Genomic DNA, 19,927 nt, shown 5'->3' with positions numbered 1-19,927 from the left:
CCGGACTCTTCAAAGAGAGATTCCCTGGTGGATTGTCTTGAGGCCTCTGCCGGAAAGGAAGACAGTAGCCGTGGGCTATGATCTCCAGAACCCACACATCTGAAGTAATGGCACGCCACTCTACAAGATGCTGCGCCAGCCTTCCCCCAACCAGCGAACCATGGGACATGGCCTCATGACTGAGCTGAAGCGGCTGCGGCGTTGCCTGAAGGCAAAGGGGCAACTGCCCGAGCAGCCTTGGCCCCTTGACTACCTTGTTTTCCACCTCTGGCACTCCTAATGTGGCCCCTTTGACTGGCAGCTCCTCTCGCTTTACCAAAGGATGAGTAATAACAAAAGGAACCTCCCCTACATTGCTGTCCCCTAGGACAAAAAGGCGGAGGTTGGTGAACTGCAACGCCCAACGACTTCGCTGCAGCTTTGGAGGTCTGCAACCTCTCAAGGCTCTCGTCAGCCTTGCTGCCAAAAAGATGTTCCCCGTCAAAGGGCATGTTGAGGAGCAGGGCCTGCAGATCAGGAGCAAACCCCGACTTCCGCAACCACGCAAACCTGCGTATTACGGTGCTCGCCGCCATGGACCGGTTGACGCAATCTGCCATGTCCAAACCCGACTGAACGGCCTCACACATGACATCCTGGTCTCAGGAGGATAGCTCAGTAGGCAACGTGCTCGCCTTGGAAGAAAGACGATACGGAGCACCACAGGTTCGATCCCTGGGTCCACGCTTAGAAACCTCTGGGTATTAAGCACGTTTTAAATAACCTATCATATCATATCCTGAACCATGGCAAGGAAACCATCCCGTTCGTCCCTTTCGGGAATATGTTCAGCCGCTAAGTAAACAGTTCCACAAAGTGTGCGTGAAACGTGACAAGGCACATACGGAGTTGGCTGCCTGAAGCGCCATACCCCCTGAAGAAAACACTTTCTTCGCCCAGCCGTCAAAACGCTTGTCGTCCCTATCAGGAGGGATGGTAGGATACAACGCCTGCTTTGCTGGGGCCGTAGCCGTCTGCACCACCAAACTCTCCAGAGTGGGGTGCTTGGTTAAGTAGCAGGGGTCGCTACTGGCTGGGCGGTATTTTCACAGCAAAGACTTGCCCACTGTCGGGAGACTCTCCGGAGCAGTCCAAGCCGCCACCACCCTACTCTGTAGAGTCATATGAAACGGCAGTACCGGGTCAGTTGGTGGACCTTGGTCGAGGATATCCTTAAGGTCATCCTGAAGAAAATCCCCTGGGGGAGCAGACCACCCCAAGTACTCGGTGACCCTAGACATAAGGCGCTGGTACGAGGAGTCGGCATGTGTGCCAGGCTCAGGCCTACAAAACTCCACCTCTGGAGAGGTGTCCAGCCCACTGGCGTCGTGCAGGGACTGACGCAGGTCCTCAATTTGGCTATGGCCCGGGAGAATCTCATCTGGCACCGTATCAGGAACCATGCCATCATCAGAGCCCTGATCCATCTCTGAAATAAACTCAAGATGGTGGCATGAAGGCACAGAATGTGAAACAAAGCCATGCTTGACCTTGGCCAGAGCCTTTCTAGGGGGTTCCACTGAGCCCCGGGGTACCCCCGTCGAAACAGCCTCGAAAGGCGTCAAGGGCGTCGAATGAATCGGCGTCGACGCAGAACGTGGTGCCGACAGCATCGCCGGCGTCGACACAGGCCTCGAGGGCGGAGCCCTGAGCGTGTCCCTCGACAGCCTGGGCGCCAATGACTTCTTTGGAGGCGGGGCATCGAAAGAGTCTGTCGACGACCTCGGCGTCAACGTCTTCCTCAAAGACACCAAAGGTGCACACGGTCTCGAGCGCGTCGAGGACCGGGACCTGGAACAGGCATGACGAGAACTATTCCCCTTGTCCGAGCGGGACCTTTCCCGCGAATTGTGCCGACCACCCAAGCCTGAAGGCGTGCGAGCGGTGTCTCTCGACCGATCACGACCGATCCCACTTGGAGGCGCGGACGGACCAGTGCCCTGCGATTCGAGAATCACTAACATTTTCTTCCCGAAGGGAGCTCATTCCTCCGGCGTCGCATGCTTGGTGGGATAAGCGACCCGCTGACGGGCGGAGTCCTCGGATGAGGACGGGGAAGGGGACTGATGACGGCGCTTCCGGGAGTGCCTCGAAGAGGCAGAGGAGTGGCGGGACCTACTCCGGGACCGAGACCCACTGGACCTCCGACGACGATGCAGAATCGCCCCTTGAATCGTCCATCGAAAGCCCCGCAGACCTCGACTTCCGTGGCTTTGACACCTTACCTACCGACAACTTCTTCTTGTGCTCCCGCAAGGCTTTGGACGCAAGCGACTGGCAGTCGACACATTCATCCGTGTCATGGGCCTCCCCGAGGCACCAGAGGCAGGCGCCGTGCGAGTCCGTCACCGACATCTTGGACCCACAGTCCCCGCACTTCTTAAAGCCCGGACGCGGGGTGGAAGACAAAGTAGACATCTCACGAAGAATATACTTCACAAACGAACAGGTTCGAAAAACCGATAAACAACAGAAACACCAAAGAGTCGAGGCGCGCCGAGATCTCCGAAGCGAACACGTTCGCGGAAAAAAAGGAACTGAGGCTACGGCGTAGTGTGTCATACTTATAACATCCAGTGACGTCGGCCGTCAGAGGAGGTCCTCGTGGGTGGCATATCTAAGTCATCAACGCAGGACGCAGACGCCGAAAGATTTTCCGAAGCAGCACAGCTGTGGTGATTACTGTCACAGATATGGAATACGTCGGAGGACCCAATCCCCTCGAAGAGTATGAACAAGGGAGTGCTTCAGAGGGGAGGGGAAGGATCCTGAGGCAAAGGAATGGTTGCAAAAATCAGCAAGGGCCGGAGCGAGGGCGTCAATGTGGTCCTTGATGGCTTTAGAGGAACAGGGATGAACCTGTTTTGACGAGGCTTTCATAGATCGGATTTATCTAGCTACCTCATTGGGGAGAAAAGAGGAAAGGACGAGAAGGGGGTTAGGGGGCGGCTGAAGGAGGGTCCGTAAGCACAGATGGAGAAGGGAGTGGAGGGAAAGGGGAGGAGAGGGTGGACAGGATGTCCTGGGTTTTCGAGATAAAACGAGCGGCAAGGGCATTGCACAGAGCCTGGCAGGCAACAGGAAGGGTAAAGACTGCAGCAGGGATGGCCAGCTCCTTGCAGATTTTAAAGAGTTCAGCAGAGTTGTTAGATGCCTCAGACACGGGCTTGAATGTGGATTCTCTTCTTGGTGAGGACAGAGAGTGTTAGGTTTCCTTAATTACTGTCATCAGGTTTCCTTTAATTACTGTTAGGATCCCTTTAATTATTTCCCTTTATTTCTGTGTGGGTTTGGCCTTGACCTTTCTATACAGATTCCTGGCTCTGGCCCAAAGCAAGATGGAGTTTTACAATAGAAGCCTTGATTGGCTAAAGAGAACTGCAGGACAACAATGAACGTTCTAAACTGTCACTCTCTGCCTTTCATCGTCGTAACCCCAGCTGAGAGGACGTGTCTGTAGCTGCTCCTGCTGAAGTGGATTTGAACTTTCAAATCCTGGCAGTCGAGCGGCTACTTATGCGGGGTTGTTCAGGAGAAGAATTCAGGTTCACAGGAGAGTTTATGGAAGTTCTTTTGGAGAAGAAAAAATTCTTAAGCTAAGTGACTTTATTTGGATATGTAAATCTTTGCTCAGATTCATTAGAAACTTTAGGAGATTGTAAATGAAAGTTCAAAAGAAGAACTGATGTTACTCTGTTTATAGTTCAACGTTTAATTTTTAAATGCGCGCGAGCAATGTTAGACTGTTATGTGTGAACGTAGCGCGAGAAAAGACTGCTACGTGAAAACTATTGCGCGTGTACGAGAAAAGACTGCTCCGTGATTTCTATAGCGCGTGTGTTCCCGGCCGAGTGTTCAAAGCGCATGTGTTCACTGCGCGTGTAGTCATAGCGCGAGCACGCGAGTGCAAGAAAAAGACAGCTATGTGATTTCTATAGCGCGTGTGTTCATAGCGCGGGTGTTTAAAGTGCATGTACGCGAGAGTAAGAAAAGACTGCTATGTGACTTTTTCAGTGCGTGTTTTCTTAGCGCGTGTGTTCCTCAGCGCGTGTTTTTTTTCTGACGCGTGTTTGCTTCAACGCGTGTTTTGTGCGGGTACATTTTTGCGCATGTGCGCAAAAAGGTTTCAACGGACTTTGGAAAAGTTTGCAAGTTCTTCAAGAGACTATGAACTTTATTTATTAAGAAGAACGAACAGGATTCATCTAAGTCTTCTTAACTGGAACATTTAACAGTTTATAAGGCAAGAATCAAGGTTCTTAAGAGTTCAATAATCAAAGGAGTTGCTGTTATTTTCAAGACTTTCAAAGCAACAAGAAAGGTAGAAATATTTTATCAGCTATTACTCCAATCTTCTCTAAGATCTTAAAAGAGAAGAACCAGGTATGAGAGAAGAACCAGGTATGATTCTTTACATTTTAGTTAAGGATATAAAGTTTTCATAATTTAAAGGTAGTAAAGTAATTTGAGGATTCTGTATGTTCTTATGTATTCACTGTAGGTTCCGCATCAGCTAGTCAGAACGTCGCCAGCCGGGTGTTTCTTATGTTATCCACTTCCCCTTTCCCTTTGGGGTGTAGTTAACAGAGCCGAGAATTATCAGGTTCTGAGGATTACACTTCATGGGGATTGTCGGGGGTTCAGCAGCTTCCACGGACACAGGATAACTCTCAGCCTGACAGAGAGTCGCTATTGCCTTTGGAGCAGGCGACAGGCCAGTTTGTCAGAGGATGAGCACAAAGTCCTCCATTTCCTCTCAGCCGCCCTAGACTTACGTTTAAAGTGTAGCTAGGTCAGAGTCGTACCAGGAATTGCACTTGGCTTTGGACTTCAAACAGATCCTCATGACAGGGGCAAGAGCATCAAGAGTATCAGAAATAGAAGAGGAGAAGGGACAGGGCTGTGTCCGGGTGTGAGTTAGCCAGACCAGGGGTGGTGGAGGAGAGAAGGTAGCAGCGAAAGCCTCAACTGACACACGCTTCATGGGACGGATGTCCGAGAAGGTAGGTGGCAGTGTTGGAGTAGGCTTGGCTTGGGGGGGAAGAGAGTGAGATGAGAGGAGGCAGTGGTCACTTACGGAGGCCAGAGGAGATCAAGACAAGTGTGTGACCTGCAGAATGAGTCGGGTCAGAGGGGAGGATAGAGAGAGGGAGAGAGGGAGAGAGGGAGAGAGAGAGAGAGAGAGAGAGGGAGAGGGAGAGGGAGGGAATCATATAGGTCGCGAAAGAGCAAGGAAGAGGGACAGGAAGAATCGAGGTGGATGTTGAGGTCACCAAGGAAGAGAAGTTGAGTGGTTGAGGCCAGGAGGGAGGAGGAGAGGTCTGCCCACTCAGAGAAAAGAGGCGATTTGACCAGGGGGGCAGATAGAGAGTAGCAACAGTAAGGTAGTGGATAGGAGAAATAGAGAGACTGCAGACAAGGCATTCGAAGGAGGGGTAGATCTGAGTAGGAATAATAGTGGCAAGAATCCACTCAGGAAAGATCAGGGCTAGACCACCTCCAGCCCGGGTGGATCTGGGTGCAGAGAGGATCATGTAGCCATCAGGGAGGAGTGTGTCAAGGCTTGTGACAGAGCTGGCCGTGAACCAGGTCTCAGTAAGACTGTGGACATCAAGGTCAAGTTCTTCGAGGAGGTGACAGATGTCAGAGGAGTGTTTGACAGCAGAGCAAGAGTTGCGAGTGGCACGATGCAGAAGGTTGCCAGCCTTGAAGACTGTCCTGGGAGGGGTACAAGTCAGAGGTATGCCCTGCGGAGGAGTGGAGGTAGCCTGAAGTGGGGCAGAGGAGGAGGGAGGAGTGGGCGAGGTAGCCAAGGAACGATGGGAAGGGATAGCCGGCGATGAAAGGAAGTTGATGAGGCAAGGGAAACACCTATCGAAGAGGAGGCGATTGGCCTGAGGACCTTGAACCACGACAGTGCCATTAAGATAGACATTAAGGATGACTCTGGAGGAGTCGAAGGAATCCATGAGGTCTTCCCAGCTAGTGCCACCGTTAATGGGAGAGGAGGAGACAGGACAGAGCACAGAGATCATATGAGGAAGGTCCATAGATCCGGCGAAGGAACGACAAAGAGGATGTCAGTGAGGGTCTGTCTGGAAGAGGCGCTGGAATAAGTATCAGCAATAGGAAGACCAGAGTTAGAGGCCAAGACATCCTTTTTAAACTACTTCTTTCCAGACCTAGTGAGAAGGGAAGGATAGATTATAGAGAAGCAGTTGGAGTAGATGGGGGAAATAGAAAGCGCCATGGGTGGGAATAGAGGACGACGAGGGAGGAGTATGCAGTACAGCGGCATGGAAAAGTCACTCGTTTAGTAGGTAACAATCAATGGGCAAAGTTAAATGCAAAATACACCCAAGTTTGACTTTCAATTTAAATGCAAGATTCACCCAAGTTTGACTTTCAAGTCAAATCCACGTTTTGTCAGGTAATATTTGTCACTTTGTGACATGCATCTTAGTGTACAAATTATCAGACAAGTTTTTTAAGTTGCTTGCTTGAATCCTTTGTTTCATCACTAATCGGACGATCACTGAGAGACCAGCAGCGCTCCCAACACCCAGCCGGGCACGGATGCTACACAGCCACTCATATAGGACCTACACCTGACAGACCCACACGGGACAAGAAACAACTATGTTCTTGCCTTGAGAAAAACCTATGGTTGAAACACGCGTCGGCACTGAAAGTACAAGTAAGCAGCTTAAAAACCTGTCTGATAATTTGTACACTAAGATGATGTCGCAAAGTGATACATATTACCTGACAAAACGTGCATTTGACCTTCTGGCAAAATAAACACATTGTGTTCTCAAAAAACCCAAAAATGGTGTCAACTATCATTGATGAATGAAACTTGAGCATTCCAAATTGAAACAGGTGAACACTGGATCCAGCGCTACTGTACAACAGGGTTCCAACCCCCCAAAAAACCTACTTTTCCAAAACAGGGACTGCGGGAGCTCTGTCCCTTGGAACCCCACCCCACACACAGGCAGCAGGAAAGAACACGCAGAAGAATATCCCAGCGCAGAGATCCACAGTTCCGTTAAGCTCCAACCACCCAACTCACCTTAAGGACTTGCATGTACTATAGGGCCTTAGATAGGTTAACGATCAAGAATCTGCCAAGATTTACACTAAGCTGGATCTAAGAGGGGCGTATCACCTCATCAGGGTGAAGGAAGGTGACGAATGGAAGACAGCTTTCCGTACAAGGTTTGGTTTATTTGAGTATCTGGTGATGCCTTTTGGTTTATGCAATGTGCCTGCAGCTTTTCAAAACTTCATGCAGGAGGTGTTAAGATAGAATTTGGATTTGTTTGTGATTGTATATATTGATGATATTTTGATTTTCTCAGTCTATTGAACAATATGTGCAACATGTTAAAGGAGTTTTGATCAGGTTACAGGATTATCATTGGTTTGCAAAACTGGAGAAATGGGAGTATCATACTACCAGAGTAGAATTCCTAGGATTTATTTTGATGCCATCTGTAGTCATAAATGACAGGAAAGTGCAGACTGTCACCAAATGGCTGTCTCCCCAGTGTGGGGACATCCAGTCATTTCTGGGGTTTTCTAATTTCTATCTGAGATTTATAAAGAGTTTTTCGGCTATAATTTTACCCATTATCCGACTGTTAAGGAAAGCAACCAAGTTCCATTGGGATCAGGAGGCTGAGGAAGCATTTGGGAGGTTAAAGGCCACTTTAACTAAACATCGATTTTATGTCATCCTGATTTGGAGAATCAGTTTCAGGTGGAGACAGATGCCTCCAATCTGGCCATAGGGGCAATCTTGTCACAGGCTGATAGGGAGGGCATTTTACACCCGGAGGCTTATTCCTCCTGCAAACTGACAGGTTGTGAGCAAAACTACGCTATTATGGATAAAGAGCTCCTGGCAATTAGGGAGGCTTTCCTACTTAATGGGAGCCCGGCATCATATACTAGTTATCACTGATCACAAGAATGTGCAGTACTTAAGATCAGCAAGAACCTTGAATTCCCGACAGTTACGATGGGCACAATACTTTGAGGAATTTGACTTTGTGGTCACGTATCGGCTGGGTAGGAGTAACGGGAAGGCAGATGCACTGTCCAGGCAGAAGAATACGGGCGGGCAGTGTTAAGTGTAACAATGTAACATTCTGGTGGAGAGGATTGTGGGTGCAGTGACTCAGGAGGTGCTTGGGGAGGTACGTAATAATTTTCCAAAAGAAGTGGATGGAATGGGTGAAGAAGGGCAGTGCCAGACTCATTCGGTGGGGTGGAGGGGATCACCCCATCAAGAAGGGAAGTTGTTTCTCCCCACCGAGATCATGAGGAAGAAGGCCTTGTTTTGGTGCCATAATTCTCCCATGCCAGGTCATGCTGGTGTCAGGAAGACTCAGGATATGGTGCAGCGGTACTTCTTGTGGGATGGTTGGGCCACTTATGTACAGGAGTATGTGGCTGGGTGCGAGATCTGTGTGTGGTCTAAGGCAGACCATTTGAGGGAAGCAAGGAACCATGGGCATGTTTGTCTATAGACTTTGTTACAGAGTTGTACCAAGATAGAGACTGGGATACAATCCTGGTGCTGGTGGTGGATTACCTGACTAAACAGGCTCATTTTGTACCTTGTGAAGGTATTATGAGCGCAGGAACACTGGCAGAATTGTTTTTGCATCATGTAGTGAGGTTACATGGGTTGCCAAGAACTACAATATCTCATCAGTGTTCTCACTTTACCTCCCGGTTTTGGCATGCTTTCTGAAAGTTGCTCAGAACCTCCTACTCTCTATCCACCAGTTACCATCCCTAGACGGATGGTCAGACGGAAAGAGTTAATCAGACTATGGAGTAATATCTTAGGTATTTTCTGGCAGAGGGTAAACCCTCATGGGTCCGGTCTTTATGGCTTGCAGAATTTTGCTTTAACGACTGGGGCTGTCCCCTCATTTCTGCTTGTACGGACAAAATTGTCAAATGTTGCCAGAGATGGTTCCTGAGTGCAATAAGATTCTGACAGTGACCGAACGCACTCAGGAGCTTCTCAAGATACAGGAGAAGGCACGCCAAAATCTGGACAGAGCTACGATGACCTATAAGAGGCAAGCTGACAGGAAGAGACTATCCACTCCCAAGTATTTGGTGGGCGGTCGGGTGTGGTTGTCCACTCAGCACATCAAGCTGTTTGGGTCTCGAAAATGTTTGTCCCGCTTCATTGGGCCCTATACGATTGTGAAATGTGTGTCAGACACTGCAGTGCATTTGCGTCTGCCTTCGCATGTCAGGATCCATGCTGTGTATCACGTTTCTTTGGTTAAACCTGCAGCTCCTGGTGTGGTGACATGGAAGGCTCAGAGCATGATGCAGCATGGTCAAGAAGAATTTGAAGTGCAGCCTGTTTTGGACTCCAAGTGGCGTGGCAAGAAACTTTGGTATTTAATTTCATGGTTGGGTTGTGGTCTTGAGGACGATTCTTCGGAACCTTCGGAGGGAGTGCATGCAGACCGTCTGGTTAGACTATTTCACCGGTCATATCCGGGTAACCCAGGTCCTGGGAAAGGCCCTAGATGAGGGGGTAATGTTAGGACCAGGGGTTGTTTGTGGGCTAAAATGGCCCGAGGACTGCATTTGCAGGCTAAGACGGCCCGAGGACTCCATTTCCCATGAGGACATGGGTTTTTGTGGACCAGCGCATGAGCACACTCGCACATACTATTTAAACCCATCCCCTGTCCGTGCTGCTTGTTGGTGATAATTGATAATTGGCGACGTAGGCACGGGCCGGAGGGGAGCAGGTGACTGAGGTTAGGAATCCGGGTCCCGGTGGTGAGGAGGTAGCAGGACACGGCTGGCCTCATCCCGCACGGAGGAACGAACCAGACTGATGGCGGTATGACCCCAACGCTGGATTGGCATTGCCTGGGGAGATGCCCTCGGGCCCCCCAGGCCTCAGTTAAGTGCACGTGGGGAACCAGGGAGGGCGTGTAAGCTCGGGAAAGACTGTCAGTAACTCTTTAGTGTAAAAGCCTCATGCTGGTCAGTTACAAGCGCTAATTACCGGCACGCCAAGACACAGTGTGTGATTTGCAACCATATGCATTTTTCGCTGCTGCTTCTCTCACAAACTCCATCTGTGTACGCTGCTGAAGATGGAATTGATGTTTTCTTGAACTTTCCTTATGTGTGAACTAAGGAGTGAGGGACGCTACATGTTGTCCGTGGCTGCTTGCTCTTGTCAACTCCTACAGAGGAGGAATATGTTCAATGCTTTTTACTAGTTCAAGTGCATCCTATGGCAATAACCTCTGCATGGTGGTAAGGCAAGGGGTGTCGGAACCAGTGGGGAGTGCTGATTACCACATGCAAATATAATTTTTTTCTTTCATGTTGTGTGCAGGCAAGGGGTGTCGGAACCAGTGGGGAGTGCCGATTACCACATGCAAATATAATTTTTGTCTTTCATGTTGTGTGCCATAGCCGTTATCAGGAGGTTATTCTGTTAACACATGTGCTTATGTTAGATGCTGGTAAAGGTATGAAAGATGTGGGACACAGGTTTTCCAGCGGCAATATCCTAATTAAGAAGGGTGTTGACCGCATGCTAGGAGTAGGTGCATGTGGTGATTTCATGGTACATGATTCTGTGTTACACTGGGCATGATTTTTCCTGTTATCCCCCATACCTATACAATTCAAGAACCCGAACCCTCTTCTCCCCATTGGCTGCCTCAAGGTTACCTGTGGATACTGAAATTCAGGAGCCCGTGCCAACCAAGATGGGAGGGGTGAACTGGGTTTGGCTTCCGTGGCTAGGAATGAGTTGTGAGATACTCCAGGGGTGTGACACTCTGCTGCATGCACCGGCCTCCTTGTCCTTCTCCTGTCACACCCCTCTGCCGCTGGGCAGGGCTCCCTTTTTAGACCTGCAGCCCCTTGACAGGCTGCAGGTGTGGATGACCAATCGGTCTTGCCTGACGACAATTAAAGGGAGATGCCTGACCTTTACTACTTTTAGCAGGCATCTTCGTTGTCCCAATGCTAGAGTGGTAGAAACGCATAGTCTTCATTGCTCTTAGTTGCCTCTGCTTCGTCCCAGTACTGTCAAGTGTCAATTGTGGAGAAATGAGGGGAGGTGGCTTATAACAGCCCATAAAAGTTGGGGAAGAGTTGGGTTGATTGTCATTATGAAAAGGGGGATACCATGTCTTGCACAAGGGCACCCTGCTCCCAGTTCCAAAGGACCCTCCACCCAGGTGATCCTCCCTCGCTTCTCCTCCCCCGGAGTCAGGATCCAATAGTGATGGCCTTTCCCTGGCCACCTGTGCAGATGAACCAAGGGGTCTAGGAGTGAAAACACTCTCAGGTTTCTCATAGCACACAGTTTCTCTGTGACTCTCTTGAGTTTTTTCACAGAGAAAATTGCAAATATTCGTAATCTGATCGCACTCACAGTTCCAGGCCCTGGGGGGTCCCCCTCCGTAGCTACATTGTAAATGCCAAATCCATGCTTAAATCTTCACCAGCCTTAGATGCTGCGATTTGAGCCTGATCTGCATGTTGCAGGTTTGAATCCCGGCAAGGCCAACTCAGCCTTTCATCCTTCAGAGGTCGATAAATGAGTACCAATTTTGGTTGGGTGATATTGCATGTAAATATGTGCTCTGTAAAGCGCTTTGGATTAAGGTGCTATATAAATAACACATCCTTATCATTATCATCATTATCCTATTCGATTGATGGTGTGTAAGGATATAATGCGACTATTGGCCCCTGGGTGACCCAAGCCATTAACCACTCTTACCAGTCGGGGTCTATTCCTTCACACCAAAACGTGCACTGGTGATTCCTCTCTTGAAAAAACCTTCCTTGGATCCTCCCTGTCCTGCTAATTTGCGTCCTATTTCATTGCTCCCTTTCTTTAGGAAGCTTCTGGAGTCTTTGGTCTCCCCCTTCTGAGCTCTTTTCTGGAATCTTCCATTTTTTTTTATCCTTTCCAGTCTGGTTTCCGGTCGGGGCGCAAAGAGCGTGCAGGTCTCGGTGGTGGATGACCTAGCACGTCTCTCGGATCAAAAGGGAGTGGGCCCCTGGTTCTATTAGCGCTTTCAGTGGCCTTTGATACTGTAGGCCACCCCCATCCTGCTCGCTCGTGGGGGCTGGGATTACTGGACAGGTTCTATCCTGGTTCTCTGCATTTCTTGCTGATCGGCACAACCTCTTTTTCTCTTATCTTTTCATTCGGTATCTGTTCCTCCGTCTTGTGGGGTGCCCCAGGGATCAGCCTTTTTCCCTACGCTATTTAATGTTTACATCCAGCCTTTGGTTAGGCTCATCCACGTTCATGGCCTCCGATGCTACTCTTATGCTGATGACGCCCAGATTATTCTGCTGCTTAATCTCTCTCATCCTGATCTGGCATATCAGCTGCATAGTTGCTTGGAGGACGTGGATTGTTGGATGGGCCACAATTGGCTGAAGTTAAATGGGGACAAGAACGAGATCACGGTGGTGTTAGGTTTCACTGTTTGGTGGGTTGTCTTCCTTGGTATTTTTAGGCATTTACAATAGTTTATTTTGATATAAATCAGTAATTCAAACACTTTAGTATTTACTGTTTAATTTAGTCTTTTATTACCTTAACTCCTATTGTTCTCAGGACGATTCCCCAAGCCATCATGGTGGTCAGGAAACTGGGTCTTGGTCAGATACAAGCTGCAAGGTGATTGGTGGTAGGAGGAGCTTGGAGGCTGTAGGAGAATTCTAAACTGCCTTTCATTGTCCTCCATTTTATAGTAAGGTCCCGTTTAGTTTAATCTCCCTGATTTAGGCCCCAAATTCAGTCCCAATAAGTTTTCCAGGTTGGTGAGAGAGCAGAAGAATCAAGATTCTACGTTAGACAAGACATGCAGAGGAACTAGGGGGAGGGGGCTGGGGGGGAGGGGGGGGGTCGCGGCGCTCTACTCTTCTAAAAAAAAAAAAGACTAATTTGAGACTGAAAACCGATTCAGAAATCTGGAGCTTTGAAACTTTAATCAAATTATAACATTGTTGTTGTTAAGACTGTTTTTAGGTATTTAGGCTGAAAGGAACTTACAAGTTCAATACAAGTTGTGCGCTTCATTTTGAAAATTCAGCATTAATTCTCATGTGCACAAAGTTGAGTCTCAACGGAGTTTCACTCGCATCCTGTGTGAAGTACTTAGGGCATCGAGTGAAACGCTACTTGATCTTCTCGTTCTGAGGAGATCGGAATTCCCAAGTGCGCGCTCGGAGCTCATTAGCTTTTAGGGAGTCAGACGCTAGTCTCCCGCGCATGTTCAGAGCATAGAGATAAATGTTGATTACTTGAGGAATTTAGTGCGACTTCAAGATTTCTTCTGCGCCTGCGAGCTAGCGTCAGATTTCAGTAAATACGCGCTGATCGGAAGAAAGTGTCTGTTGCAGTAGTCAATTTGCGCTCGCGCAATGATCTTGAGTTGTAGTGCTTCGGGTCGTTGCGCGCATGCGCGAGGAGAAGCGTTACTGACACACGTTTGCTAGTTTTGACATAAAGCAGCTTCCTTTCATTTTAGTTTCCCTACGAAGAACTGGGTGTTCATAATTCATCTAGTATCTTAAAAAGGAAACTTTCATTTTCTCATAAACTCATACTCAGAGCTGGAGAAATTAAAGGAATTAAGTTTAAGCAATTAACTTTCACAGAAGATGGAGACTTCACAATTCAATTTAACACTGCAGCTTCAGTTTAGAGGGAGAATGTCCATAGTACAGAGAGACAAGCATCTAATATAAAATAATCTAAACAACTAAACTCAAAGAAGCTACAAGTCAATACAAAAGAGTTGATTGGAAAATAGAATTCCCTCTGTCTTCCAGAGTTCCAGGACGACAATACAGGTATAGCAGTAATATAACTTTGGGTAATCTTAGGGAAAAGGTCAGTATTTAAGAGGAATAACCTTTTGCTTTCTATCCTCTGCAGGTGGAGCTCGGATGATTGGAGTGGGAGTGACCTGTGTTCAGTTTTATTTTATCCACTTTCCCCTTTCCCTCGGGCATGTTGAGACTTTCCATGTTCCATTCAGTGGAAGACTACACATCCAGGGGGACTGTGGGGCTCAGCAGCTCCTGCGGATCAAGAAACATGACCGGACAGGTGGTTGCCCTCCCCCAGCCCCCTCCGTTTCTTCTCTCTGGACATCTGCCTTTTGGCCTTCTTCTCTTGGCCCTTGCCCTCAGCCAGTTTCCGTTGCGAAAGATCCGGGGGTAAAAATCTCCTCCTTGCTTTCCTTGAAGGCCAAGGTGGCCTCAGTGTATCAGTTCGGGTAATACAAGCTGAGAGTTCTGCGTAGGGTTCTGGGGTTTCTCCCCTCACAGTTTCATGCACCAGTGGTGGCGGCACGGGTGCCAAGTGTATTAGACTACTGTAACTTTATCTAGCTCAGCCATTATATCTGATCCGCCACCTCCAAGTACTGCAGAATGCGGCAGCTAGGTTGATGGTACATACCCCTTATCGCCCCAGTGCTTCGGCAGCTTCATTGGCTCCCTGTCGCCCAGAGGGTGCAGTTCAAATCTATGTGCATTGTGCACTGGGCCTTTCATGGCCGGGATACAGAGTACCTGCAGTGCAAGTTACACTCTGTTCTCTCGAGTGATGTACCATTTCTATTCCACGGGTATGACTCGAACTAGTAGGTGGCCGTGTGTTTTCCATTGCTGCAGCTAGGGGCTGGAATTCCCTTCCAGTCCGTCTTCGGGCAATAGCTGATTGTCTATCTTTCCACTAGCTACTGAAGACATTTCTTTTTGTCTAAATCATCATAGAGGGTCTGAGCTGTTGAAAGTACCTTGCTTAGCACCAAGATGCCCAAGGGTGGACATGCGCTTTATAAGTTCATTTAAGATGAGATAAAAGTAGCCAAAAATCCAATGTGTAAAAAGCGAGGGCGATATAAATGTATCCTATTTGCAGCGACTGTAAGGTGCTGTCTGCATCGTAAAAATGTAAGAATTCAAAAGGAAAAAGAAGTTATCCAGTACTAATAGTATGAAGGACTAGTCCGTTTTTCCATAACAAATAAGCCAGAGGCAAGGGAATTGAACCTGATGGCTTTACTTCCTTTGAAAAAGTCAAGACAGGATCAACAACGAAGCATAAAGAATGGGGTTCCATAGAAAACTATGGAGGGGAAGTTGCAAAAAGAAAATCTTTCCAAACAGTTGTGTCAGGGGAGGAGTGGTAGTTAGCGGGAGGAGGGAGTAGTGGTGGTGTAGGGGAAAGAAGTAACTTAAGAGAGTATGCAGCAACATTAAAGGGAGAGAGAAAGAGACTTCAAAAGGGACAGGAACTGAAGGGAGAAGATAAGAGGAGTAGAAGGGAGGAGACGAGAAAAGACTTTTGGTAGAGGAAAACAAGAGTGAACGAAAAAGACGGAATCAAGCAGTCTGCGTCAGGTCCCAGCTTCTGATCCCAGAGAGGCTGAAGAAGAACCCCACTAACGCCTAGGAAGTTGTGGACTCCAAGAGTTTTAGTGACTACTGCTGAGCCAACTGTTAGGGAGAATGCTCAGAAATTTGCTAATTCCCTCCACATTAGAGACTTTCAGCAACTTGGCTGGATTTTGAGGTCTTGATTTTTTTTAACCTGGAGAGTGAGCCCCTTTTTCCCCACTCTTGTGTATTTTAATGTGATTTTGAACACTGTTTCGTTTGGTTGTGAAGTCTGACAAACTCCGTCGGGAATCATCTTTTCTATTGTGTCACACAGCACCTTCAGTGCAGTGGCACAGGGAAGTCTTTCAGATTTCCCAAAGGTTTAAATACCTTCTCTGGGATAAGCTACTGTTTCCCAGAGCAGTAAAGTGAAACTGACTACTTACATTTATAGCTTTCTAGACCCAGCACACACTATCTCATAATAGGGTGCTGGTGGGGTTACCTAGTATCCCCTTTGTCTAGCTTCTCATGCAACATTTTTCGTGTTACCCTTTTCTCACTGAATGGTTGGTGGCAGTGGTTTTTTTTTAACTACCGTGGTGTGCATTTACCTCGGGCTGCATTTGCAGCTGCAGTAAAGCACCCAAGGGTGCCATTTTTGTCAAAATGGCGCAGGTCTTCTTTTTTCACCATTTCTTTGTGAAAAGGTCCTTCTTGAGATTTACTCTGCGTGCCAAACCAGGTTTGGTCCCATTGTTCACTTTGCCTCTGGCTCCAGGTTGTCTGGGGTAGGCAGGAAGTGAGGGAGGTGCCTGAAATTCCCTGTGCTTCGTCTCCTAGGAGACCCAAATGCACTCTGTGGTGATTGGCCGGCTGACTGTGCGGCAAGGACAGCCACCCTGCTTGGTGACTGACAGCTAGGCTGGAATGAATGGGAGAGAACTGGATAATAGGTGAAGCTTTTGGCTTGGAAGGCAGAGTCGACCACTGGACGAAAGAACCGAATAAGAGCTTGGAGAGAACGCCTACTGCAACTCCGGGACCATTGGTTGCCCAGTGAAGCCCTGCTGCTGTGCTGAAACTCCAAATTCGTATTGACAAAGAAGCCCCTGCAAGGACGACTTCTCCCCTTCAGTTGGTGGGACCAATCAACTCCAAAGTAAGCCAACTGGACATCCATCTCGGAGCTGGTTGAATTTCCACAGAGTTGCTGCTGGAAACCGTATAGCCAGGGAGAGGAACACCAGATTGTGTGTGTTGCTTTTAAGCTGGCCAAGAGCTCCAGGAAGATCCTCCGGACTCCCAGGAAGCAGGACTGACCAAGCCTGAGCCCCCTCTACAGAGTGCAAAGTCTATCTTGACAGCCAGGATCCCCGGTGTTGCTATTTGCGGTAGGCGCAAGGAGCTGAAACACTGAACAGCCACTGATTTGAAGATTGCTGGTTGCAAGTGGTGACCGTCCCATTGCAGTGCAGTAGTCTCCAGAAGTCCTCCCTCTTGCCCCCATGACTGAGGCCCAGGAACAGTGAGATCTGCAGAGCTGCACAGGAACAGAAGTCATCTGCTGCACTTTTTCTTCAATATAAAGGTACTGTAAAAAGTCTGAAGTAACTTACCTCTTACTGTAGAGTTGCTTGCATCTTCTACTACTCACATGTCTAATCAGCTTGTGGCCCTACATGCGATTCTTCTTTTCTTCAAAGACTTCTAAAACATTGTGCAAAGACTTTTCTACTTACCTACCAGAAGTCCTGCATCCTATTTAAGACTTTTGCCCATTGACTTTGGCTTAGCCTATTGTACTGAATGACTCTTCTTGGGGAACCCAAAAGTATTTGCCTGCTTAAGAAAATGTGTGGTCTCTTGTTGTTCTAATAGCCTTTTCCTTTGTCCAATTCCTAGGAGTATTCTAAATTTAACAGAAAGATATCAATGTCCCCAGCAGCCTAGCTATTGAAATCACCTGAGGGTGTAGGTTGTGTCTGTGGGCCATCTCAAAAGGGTCTTTACTGATTTAAAAACTAAGTGTACAGTATTGAAGTGTATTTGTGTGTTACTATTATATTGCTCCCTTCTGAAGAAGGCGTATTCTAATTGACTGATGAATAAATTAATAATTGTTTATTCAAGAAACCTTGAGTGTAAGTTTATTTGAATGCTTGTCACTGTGAATCTCTAACTCCCCTACAGCTCACATTGACCCCTCTTGAGATAAGCCTGGCTGCTCAACACGCTATCAAAACTTTGTAGTACAAGCTTATACCAAAGGTTGGCTTTCCTATACCTGTAGTCAGAGTTGTGTGTAGTGCACCCAAAGGGTACTGCATACAAACTTTGCCGAACACCGACAACCCCGGGGGGGGGGGGGGGGGGAGAGGAGAAGAAGTGGAGGTGGATAACAAATTTTAAAAAAATGACAAGACACTGCTTGGGACGCTCTCCCTCAGTTCTCCAGTTGAAACGCGTGGACCTAGAAACCAAATCTGGGCTTTATTAGCTTCTTACCTACTACCCTTTCCCCCCTCACCTCTTGAACATTTTCCTAACCAATTACCTAAGAGCTCAAAGGCTCCTCTGAATCCTCTTACTAATCTTCTCAGTGCTGGCCGTAGTCCTGTTCTAGCTAATACACTCCTCAGAAGGATTCTACAAGGGGAATTCTTTGGATGTCTCACTTGAGCTTTAACTCTCTTCGTTTTTCTGTGACTAGTTGGAACTTCTCAATTCTTTTATACTGCTTCAAACTTGTTTAACCCGCTCTATTCTGTTTTATTTTGGTATTGATTGATTGATTTATTTATTTATAGAGCGCTTTACACCAAGGCGTATTCCATTTAAGTTCTCTTGACCTGTTTGCAATCCTAGTCTTTTCTCAGTGTTAATTCTTATGACTTACTCTTCCTTTAAGGAAAAAGTTCCCTCTGTTTATTGCTCTACCTTTACATTGTCTACCTTTATTCTATTGGCCTGCAGTTGCTTGAGGCTCTAGCTCTCTTTGGTCCCTATTGACCTTTGATGCTTTTATCTCTCTGCACCGCCATGCCTGGCCTTCTCTTTTGAAATTGGTTTTCTATTCCGTGCACCACGCTGCTGTGCTTGTCTTTGCTTTGCCACTGAACGAATCACTGCGCCGACGTGCTCTTGTTCATTCCGCTTGTTACTTTTATTTGTTTAAGTAACAATGCACTGCACTGCGGTGCTTTTGCTTATTTCAGGAGTTCTATACACTCTGTCACCGCAACTATTCACTGCACAACCGTACTCTGGTTAGTTTGTTAATCGCATTGCAAAGGAACTGTAGCGCAACGTCTCTGCGCGCAAAGAGGTGCTTTCCTCTAAGCTCCTTGGCTTCACCGCTCGCATAATCCTGTAGCGTGACAATCTTAACAGGTAACTGGCAACTGCGCTCGTTATCGTCCGAGTTACCTGCTGCCCAAAAAGTCTTTTTACTCATGCACAAGTTTAAATACACTTTGAATATTTACAGTGGCCAACTATTTACATCTTTTCTTCAAGGCTTAATAAACCCTAAGACTGAGTTTGCTTATTGAAAACTATTACTCAAAATTCACTTAGCTTAATGGTTCTTAGAGATTAAACTACTTCTTTAGTTTCTACTTGAAAATTCAGCTTATTCACAGTTTTAGTCAGGAGCTCATGTTGGCTGTGACCTGTTCTGATCGGGTCTTGAATGAAAGGCAGTTTAGAATTCCACTGAAAATTCGAAGCTGCCTTTCCTATGCCTTTAACCAATCAGAATCCAGGGACGTTTCCACCATCTTGGAAATGGGCAATTCCAGTCTCCTGATGACACCTGTTAAGCAAACAGTTAGCTTGTGAAAACACACACAAATAATGTTTTGCCTACTTCCAATAAGCAAAACATCCCCCCAACCTTGTGCACCACCTTTACCTTCCTCGAGTATCTTCCCCGCAGGCAGTGGAGTAACTTTGCTGAGAAGGTTAGGGGGGACATGACATCTGAAGAAAAGGTGCCCCAGCCAAATGAATGGGGACAAAATGCCGTGCCATGAATTTGGGGGGGGGGGGCGGGACAAACACCTCTGTCCCCCCCCTAAAATTATGCCCATGCCTGCAGGACCCAGACAGTCTGCAAGGCACAAATTCCATCTCTCCTTTGAGCTCTAACTAAGGTTAGGAAATCCCTGAAAGAGTGTAGTGAGATAAGGCCAAGATCTTAAGTTCATCTAGCACTTAGCATACAAAGGGAGAAACAATCACTATATGCTAGCCTGGGGCTTCGGACATCTGGGTAAAGGAGCAGGTGTTTTTAGACGAGACAGGGAGAGACGGCTGTATGGCCCATTGATATTTCAATAAACACGCTTGAACTGCCACAGCAATTTTAAGTGATTTATTTTGCCATTTGTGACACCAGTTACTTAAACTAGATGCTAAGATACTTCAGTAGGTGGTATGCTGGTTTCAAAGA

General features: G+C 47.5%; 1 protein-coding gene across 2 annotated transcripts in view; it reads right to left on the bottom strand.

Moving 5' to 3' along the window:
* DIS3 (DIS3 homolog, exosome endoribonuclease and 3'-5' exoribonuclease) overlaps positions 1–19,927 on the bottom strand; it is an 859,785-nt gene that overhangs the window by 317,691 nt on the left and 522,167 nt on the right. The gene's annotated exons all lie outside the window — the stretch shown is intronic.

The sequence above is a fragment of the Ambystoma mexicanum genome, chromosome 7q (genome assembly GCF_040938575.1).
Source record: "Ambystoma mexicanum isolate Mex_15411 chromosome 7q, UKY_AmexF1_1, whole genome shotgun sequence".
In the NCBI taxonomy this organism is placed as follows: domain Eukaryota; kingdom Metazoa; phylum Chordata; class Amphibia; order Caudata; family Ambystomatidae; genus Ambystoma; species Ambystoma mexicanum.
The sequence above is the reverse complement of the archived record's forward strand: the minus strand, read 5'-3'. Positions and strand labels throughout refer to the sequence as shown.